This window comes from Chiloscyllium plagiosum, unplaced genomic scaffold (assembly GCF_037043375.1).
Source record: "Chiloscyllium plagiosum isolate Xiang-an unplaced genomic scaffold, Cpla_swu_hap1 HiC_scaffold_35, whole genome shotgun sequence".
Classification (NCBI taxonomy): Eukaryota; Metazoa; Chordata; class Chondrichthyes; order Orectolobiformes; family Hemiscylliidae; genus Chiloscyllium; species Chiloscyllium plagiosum.
The window spans coordinates 50957156-50965958 of record NW_028270173.1 but is presented as its reverse complement, the minus strand read 5'-3'; the positions used below and the strand labels follow the sequence as shown (position 1 = coordinate 50965958).

General features: G+C 50.1%; 1 protein-coding gene and 1 pseudogene across 1 annotated transcript in view; one reads left to right on the top strand and one right to left on the bottom strand.

Moving 5' to 3' along the window:
• Positions 1–8803, bottom strand: part of LOC122547123 (class I histocompatibility antigen, F10 alpha chain-like) — a 929735-nt gene that overhangs the window by 159717 nt on the left and 761215 nt on the right. The gene's annotated exons all lie outside the window — the stretch shown is intronic.
• Positions 6476–6614, top strand: LOC148140847 (U1 spliceosomal RNA; annotated as a pseudogene).

Below are 8803 nucleotides of genomic sequence, written 5' to 3'. Positions count from 1 at the left end.
GAACACTCTGGGCAATTTACTGTGCCAATCTATCGAACCTGCACATCCCTGGACACCATGGGTAATCCACCTAAGCTGCACATCTTTGGACTGTGGGAGGAAACTGGAGCACCTGGAGGAAACCCATTCAGACACGGGGAGAATGTGCAAACTCCACACAGACAGTTGCCCGAGGGTGGGATTGAACCCGGGTCCCTGCCGTTGTGAGGCAGCTGTGCTAACCACTGAGCCACCTTGCTGTCCCTAGATCTCCACTGTCTTTCTCTCCCTTCCATGTCACCTTCTCCTGCTATTGCTGAAGGCATCTCACTTACATAACAATGTAGGAACACAAGAAGTGGGAATGGGACTGACCAATTGAACCCCTTGATTGAATATGACCAAGGCTGAATTCATCTTGACTTCAACTCCACTTTGCTGCCCACTCTCCATATCCCTTCAACCCATCACTTATTAAACATCTGTCTATCTCCTGCTCAACTTTAATCAATGTCCTGGCATCCACCACATCTGTCCACATTCAACAGAGATTTGCCTGCACTTCCACACACTACTGTGTCCGTTACTCCTGATGCGGTCTCCTCTCATTGGGGAGACAGAATGCCAATTTGTGGAACGTTTCATGGAATATCTCTGGGATATCTGCACCAAACAGCCCCACCACCCTGTGGTCGACCACTTCAACTCCCCCTCCCACTCCCGCAAGGATTTGCAAGTCCTGGGTCTCCTCCACCACCAAATTCTGGCCACCCGACGCCTGGAGGCAGTATGCCTCATCTTCTGCCTTGGGACCCTCCAACCACACGGAATCAATGTTGATTTCGCCAGTTTCCTTAATTCCCCTCCAATTCCAGATCCAACTTTCCAACTCGGCACCTCCCTCTTGAACTATTGTAACTGTCCATCTTCCTTCCCACCTATCCGTTCCACCCTCCACTCTGTCACCGTCACCCTCCCCTTCATCGACGTATCGCATTCCCAGCTGCCTTTCCCCCCACCCTCACACTCTCCCATTTATCTCTCAGCCCCCTTGGGCACCCCCTCTCATTCCTGATGAAGATCTTATGCTTGAAACGTTGACTCTCCTGCTCCTCGGATGCTGCCTGACCAGCTGTACTTTTCCATCACCACACTCTCGACTCTGATCTCCAGCATCTGCAGTCCTCACTTTCTCCTGCTGCCAGATCTGCTGAGTTTCTCCACCCAGACCCCGATGTTTGCAGCAGATTTCCAGCACAGACTGTAGTTGACATTACTTTTCCCAGGTCTCGGACCTCAGTGGTAATTCGAAACAGGGGCTCGGAAAAATTGCTTGAGTGAAGGAAAATGCAGAAGTGGCATTCATGGGGAGGTAATAAATGGCAGAGAGAAAATCGTACGTGTGGAGAGAATTGCAAGTAAGTGTAGGAATTATGTAGGGTAGGGACAATCACGTGGCAGTTACTGCGGTATGGAACAATGTGAAAGGGGGGAAGTGATGATTGGAAGGGGTATCTGTGGGGTGAGAGAACGAAAGCACAATAAACATACCATACAGAATCGTCTTCTCTGTGGATAGTAAACCAGGGGAGGGGTGGGGAGGGGGTGGGTGGGATAGAGAGAAAGAAAGAGAGAGACAGATCCACCAGTTTTGGCATCATCCGCAAACTTACTAACCATATCTCCTGTATTCACATCCACATCATTGATATAAATGATGAAAAGCCATGACCTAAATGAGCGGTGGGGCAGCATCTACAGGCTGAATGGTCTACTCTTGTTGCTATCTTGTGAGGGGACATTGTAACTGTGCAGGCAGCTGGGGTGAATATCTTCCTTAATGCTGGAAAACAGTCAGCTCCAGTCACAGTCAGCGCCACAGACCGCAGCAGATGGACCACTGCCTCCCTCTGCTGGAGTAGCCCCTGCACTGCACATTAGGGCCAGTTGAAGGTCCAGCTCAAAAACAAGTGAAAAGCCCTTCCTCATGAAGAATTTATGCCTGAAACGTCGACTCTCCTGCCCCTCGGATGCTGCCTGACTGGCTGTACTTTTCCAGCACCACACTCTTCAACTCTGACTCTCCAGCATCTGCAGTCCTCACATTCTCCTACGTTATTATCAGTACACCTCACAAACCTGCTCCTGTTGTGATTACCACCTCTCATCCCCAGGGAACACAGGGACAGCAGACCATTTAGCCCGCCATTTAATGTAGCCATGGCTGATTGAACAGTTACCATTTACTTGCACTATCGCCATAGTCCCTTTTACCAACGATACCTAAAACTCTAAACTTTAAAGACAGCTAATTCCTGATTTCTTAGGATTCAAATTCCAGCATCTGTCGCAATGGGATTCGAACCTGCGCCTCAGAACATCTCCTGAGCTGTGGTTTGTACCAATATCCCATCGCCTCCCCAACAAGCCACGCTCTTTTTCCCTTTTATGTCACGAATGGGTCAAACTTTCTGTCAAAATGATGGATGGTGACTGCTTCAAACGTTCCATTCTGTGGGGAATTCCCTACCTGCAACACGACATGGGTACAAATCCTCCAAAGTTCCACGCTCATTCCCATGCAACAATTGTAAGTGTTTCCTCTGGAGTTATCCGAAAAACAGGAATGGTTTCTGCATGCCCACTTCTTCAAATTCCTTCCCAAAGTTAAAGATGCCCATTTGTTGTCCCCAACACTCCACAGTATAAAGTCTGAGATTGACATCATTTCCTGGCTGGCAGCTCCTTAACCTGAATCAATGATATGGAAACATGGGTGGTACGGTGGCTCAGTGGTTAGCACTGCAGCCTCACGGCACCAGGATCCAATTTCGGTTCCACCCTCGGGCAACTGTCTGTGTGGAGCTTGCACATTCTTCCCGTGTCCAATAGTGTGCAGGTTAGGGTGGATTGGCCATGGGAAATGCAGGGTTATAGGGTAGGGGGTGGGTCTGGTTGGGATGCTCCCTGGAGGGTCAGTATGGACTCGATGGGCCTAATGACCTGCTTCCACATAGTAGGGACTCTATGGTTTCTGTGCAATATTGCCCACATTTTCTCCAAAGATGTCTATTTAATATGAAGATTGGGGATCCTCACTGGCAAAACACGCAATGCTGACACGAGAAACAGCACAAGTGGATTGGATCTGGAATACATTGCCGCAGAGCACACAGGGGGCTCGATCAGTTGTGGCTTTCTGAGGAGAATTGATTAACTATCTGATGTAGAAATAGGGCAATCCTGTCTTACAGAGAGCTCTTCCTGGGGTGTAAGCACTCTCTTGATTCTCTTATTCCCCAAGTGTCATCGATGCACATTGGCACATTTTGACCTGGCTACAGAATTGGCTATTTGCCAAGAAACACTGAGTGGAGATAAGGGCTTCTTTTTCAGGTCGGTGACCTGTAACCAATTGGGTTCTCCAGAGGTCAGTGCTGGGACCACAAGTGTTTCTATTAACCACTTGGAGGAAGAAAGGGGATGTACCATCACCAAACTTACAGACAGCATAAAAATGGGTAGAAAGGCAGACAGTTTATGGAGGGAACTGAAAGAACTTTGGATGCTGTAAATCATAAACAAAACACCAATTGCTGGTTTCATCCCACCATCAGACTGACCATGGACTACTCCTTAGTAGCTGTCTCATTCTTCGACACATGCATCTCCATCAAGGATGTGGACCTCAGTATTCCACTCTCCCCAAACCCACAGATAATCTCGTAATGCTACAATTCTCCAGCTTCCACCCACAACATATTAAAACAGCCATCCCCTATGGACAAGCCCTACACATTCACAGGATCTGTTCAGATGAGGAGGAACATAACGGACACGTGAAGGTGCTCAAGGATGTTCGTAAAAGAACAGGGTACGATGATCAACTCAGCGACTGCCAGTTCCGATGTGCCACAGCGAGTACCCGTAATGACCTCCTCAGGAGACAGATACGAGCTGCAACCAACAGTATCCTTTGTTGTTCAGTACTTCCTGGGAGCTGAAAAATGACACCGTGTTCTTCACAGCTTGCAACATGTTATCGATGAGGATGAGCATCTCGCCAAGACCTTCCCTATGCCTCCAGTTCTCACCTTTAAACAACCACCAGACCTTAAACAGACTGCCCAGCCTTCAGGATAACATCGACCACAACACTGTACATCCCTATCATGGGAACCCTGCAGGACATGTCAGAGTGTGGACACGGATACCACCATTACACGTGGGGACACCACCCACCGTGTACTGGCTGTATCCCAATCTTTGTCTCGGCCAGCGCTGTCTACCTCATACGCTGCAGGCAAGGATGCCCCGAGGTATGGTTCATTGGTGAGACCAAGCAGACGCTACAACAACAGATGACACCACACAGCAATCACCAGGCAGGGGTGTTCCCTCCCAGTTGGGGAACACTTCAGCAGTCAGGGAAATTTGGCCTCAGATCATCGGGTGACCATCCTCCAATGGGACTTTGGGATATACAACAACTCAGAATGGCCGAGCAGAGGCTGATAACCAAGTTCGGTATCCATGGGGATGGCCTCAACTGGGACCTTGGGTTCATGTCACACTAAGGTGACCCCACTACACTACACACTCTCCCTCACACACCAAGCACACATACACACACACTTTTACATATTCACACAGTCATGCAGACCCTCTCTCATACACACTCTCTCTCTCATACACACAAACATACACCTCCCACACTCACACATTTTCACCAAGCTTTCACACATGCAAACACACTCTCTCACTTTCACTAACACTCACCTACTCACATGCACATACCAACTCTCTCTCTCTCTCTCAAACACATGCACACACATATTAGTCGATGGGGTGAAGTTATATCGGTAGTATTATATTTGCAGATACATTCTATTTTGCTCAATCCACAATCTGCAGGCAGTCAATAAATTCCATGTTGGAAATAGAATCATAGCCCTTCTTCAGGAAAGGTTGGGACATAGACAGACTTTAACCTCACACCTTTAATGCATTGTCTGAGCTGAATTATCACCATTTGTTATGAAACCTTAAGTTATCTTGAAAAGGTGACGTGAAAGATATTCTGCGATTTACATATGAATGAATTGAAATATTCTAATGATGAAAGACTTAACAACAATCTAGGTTTGTTCAATATATTATTTTAGTTGCATGACACTGTATGCCCTCTCTCTCTCTCCTGCCTTGTTTGTACGCAAACACTAAGTGTCACTTCGTACTGAGGTTCTACCTGTCCCCGGTGTTGCGAAGGATGGGCCTGGCCTCGCTGCCGCGGAACGCTCCGAGTAGTTGGACCGTTCCGTATCAACTGTCCTTCGTGGAGAAGTTTATGAAGAAAAACACCTTTGACCACAAGTTCATCAGGAAGTGGTCAGCACGTAGTGTCCTTGAGACCCTTCGGGAAAAGGAGAGGGCGGATCCTATCGAACGGTTCCCTGAGCAGAATGTCAAAGCCATTTGGCAGAATGCCTCATCGCCAGAACTTTTCAACAAGCACCAAGACATGGCTTGGCTGGCGGTGAGAAGGGCTCTGCCTGTGAGATCCTTTATGCATGCCCGGACTCTCAGCCACACCGCACGCTGCCCTCGAAGCGGCTGCGGGGGGGACGAGACTGTCACACACCTCCTTCTGGAATGTGCCGACGCAGAAGAAGTCTGGAGAGGAATGCAGTGGTGTTTGTTGAGGTTTGTCCCGAGCAGCGCCGTGACGTGGGACTCCGTGCTCTACGGCCTGTTCCCCCGGTACGCACACCGAGACGAACATCAACTGTGCCTGGAGGATCATCAACTCGGTGAAGGACGCTCTCTGGGTGGTCCGAAACCTGCTGATCTTCCAGCTGAAGGAGTGGACCCCGACTGAGTGTTGCAGACTGGCACATTCCAAGGTCCAGGACTACGTGTTGAGGGACGCGCTGAAGCTTGGGGCAGCTGCCGCCAAGGCGCGGTGGGGAAAGAACACTGTGTAACATCTGCCTGCCTAAAGAAGAACAGGGGGCCCGCGCAGTCATTTGGGCCCTGCTGACGCCTCAGCACAATGTAATCGCATCAACCTGTAAATAAGAATAATTAGATTACTTACAATTAGATTACTTACTCGGGCAGTCTTTGGTGGGCGGCACGGTGGCACAGTGGTTAGCACTGCTGCCTCGCAGTGCCAGAGACCCGGGTTCAATTCCCGACTCAGGCGACTGACTGTGTGGAGTTTGCACGTTCTCCCCGTGTCTGCGTGGGTTTCCTCCGGGTGCTCCGGTTTCCTCCCACAGTCCAAAGATGTGCAGGTTAGGTGAATTGGGTGGGTTTCGCTTCGGCGGGTCGGTGTGGACTTGTTGGGCTGAAGGGCCTGTTTCCACACTGTAATCTAATCTAAAAAAAAAAGAATGATTACACTGTCTCGATACGCAAAGAAATGGAATGTGTACATGTGTGTGACATGTCCAGTTGTATAGATCAAACTATTTATGAATAAAGTATATTTTTGAAATAAAAAAGGGTGGTGTTCCCAGGACGAGGCTATCCCATTGCACTTCGAGTGTGCTGACGCCTGCGATGTCCCCAAATGCAGGATACTCGACTGCAAAATTTGTGGTAGTGGGGGACTGCATTCGCGCTCTCCCCTGATTTACAAACCAATGGCAGAATCTGAATTGCAGTTTTTCTGGAGGCAGTGCTGTTATGCTGCGACTTGTCTTGTCACTGCTACGTTAACACCCAAGTTTGCTCGGGCAGTCTTTGGTATACCTTTCTTCCCTCTCCAAGCAAGAGCCGTCCTAACTTTAAAACCGTTAAGCCCACCAAACCTCTGCTGCATATGCGACCATTTCCCTCTATTTCCTCACTATATCTCTCAACATGCTGCTTAACCACCTTCCCTCTTAACTGCTCTCAGTCACTATCTGCTCCATGTCTTACTACCGTTTGCTTCTTCGCCAACCTATCAAGCAAGGGCACCAACACCCTGAGCTACAAAGTGCAAAGTCCAGCCCACCTCACGCCTGGGGGGAGCAATGCCTCATCTTCCGCCTTCGGACCCTCCAACCACACAGCATCAATGTTGACTTCACCCGTTTCCTCATCTTCTAACCCCCACCTCATCTCAGACCCGATCCTCCACTTGACTTGTCCCAACTGTCCATTTCCTTCCACCTATCCACTCCACACTGACCTATCCCCATCAATGCTCCCCAACCCCCACCCACTTGCATGTGCCTATCACCTTCACAGTAAGTTTCCCCCACCTCCACAACCACCTCCAGTCCAATTACTGCTTTCGCTCCGCTCCAAGTCTCCAGTCTGCTCCAATTCAGCTCTCAGTCTTTCTGTACTGATCCAGGCCTCAGTCATCCTGTACTGATCCAGGCCTCGAATCCTGCCCCAACTAGCTCTCAGCCATTCTGTACTGATACAGGCCTCTAATCCACTCCAGTCCAACTCTCAGCCATTCTGTACTAATATAGGCCTCTAATCCGCCCCCATCCAGCTCTCAGCCATTCTGTAGTGACACAGGCCTCTAATCCACTCCAATCCAACTCTCAGCCATTCTGTACTGATCCAGGCCTAAATCCGCCTCCATCCAGCTCTCAGCCATTCTGAACTGATACAGGCCTCTAATCCGCTCCCCCCCCATCCAGCTCTCAGCCATTCTGAACTGATACAGGCCTCTAATCCGCTCCCCCGCCATCCAGCTCTCAGCCATTCTGAACTGATACAGGCCTCTAATCCGCCCCCGCCCCCCATCCAGCTCTCAGCTATTCTGTACTGATCCAGGCCTCGAATCCGCCCCCATCCAGCTCTCAGCCATTCTGAACTGATACAGTCCTTCTAGATTAGTTTAGATTACTTACAGTGTGGAAACAGGCCCTTCGGCCCAACAAGTCCACACCGACCCGCCGAACGCACCCACCCAGACCCATTCCTCTACACCTAACACCACGGGCAATTTACCGTGGCCAATTCACCTAACCTGCACATTTTTTGCACTGTGGGAGGAAACCGGAGCACTGGAAGAAACCCACGGGGAGAATGTGCAAACTCCACACAGTCAGTCACCTGAGTCGGGAATTGAACCCAGGTCTCTGGCGCTGTGAGGCAGCAGTGCTAACCACTGTGCCACCATGCCGCCCCGTCCTCTAATCCGCACCCCCCCCCCCGCATCCAGCTCTCAGCTATTCTGTACTGATACAGGCCTTGAATCCGCCCCCATCCAGCTCTCAGCCATTCTGTAGTGATCCAGGCCTCAAATCCGCACCAATCCAGCTCTCAACCATTCTGTCCTGATACAGGTCTCTAATCCACTTCAATCCAGCTCTCAGTCATCCTGTACTAATTCAGGCCTCGAATCCGCTCCAATCCAGCTCTCAGCCATTCGAGACTGTTGCAGCTCTCCATCGGCTCCTCTTCAGCTCTCAGCTGCTCCACACTGATCCAAGCCTCTGGCTCACTCTGTTCTGCCTCACATCTGCTCCACACTGATCCAGGCCTCCAGCCCACCCTGTTGGGCCTCTCAGACTCTCCACACCACACTAGGCCTCCAGCCCACTCTGATCTGCCTCTCAGCCTCACCACACCACACTAGGCCTCCAGTCCACTGTGTGCTGGGTCACAGCAGCCCTGCACTGATCCAGGTCTCCAGCCCACTTTGTTCTGCTGCACAGCTGCTCCGCAGTAATCCAGATATCCTAATTTAATCTTGTCCCATTTGCCAGCACTTGGCCCTTATCCCTCTGAACCCTTCCTATTCAGATGCCTTTCGCATGTTGTACTTGTACCAACCTCCATCACTTCCTCTGGCAGCTCATTGCGTCCACGC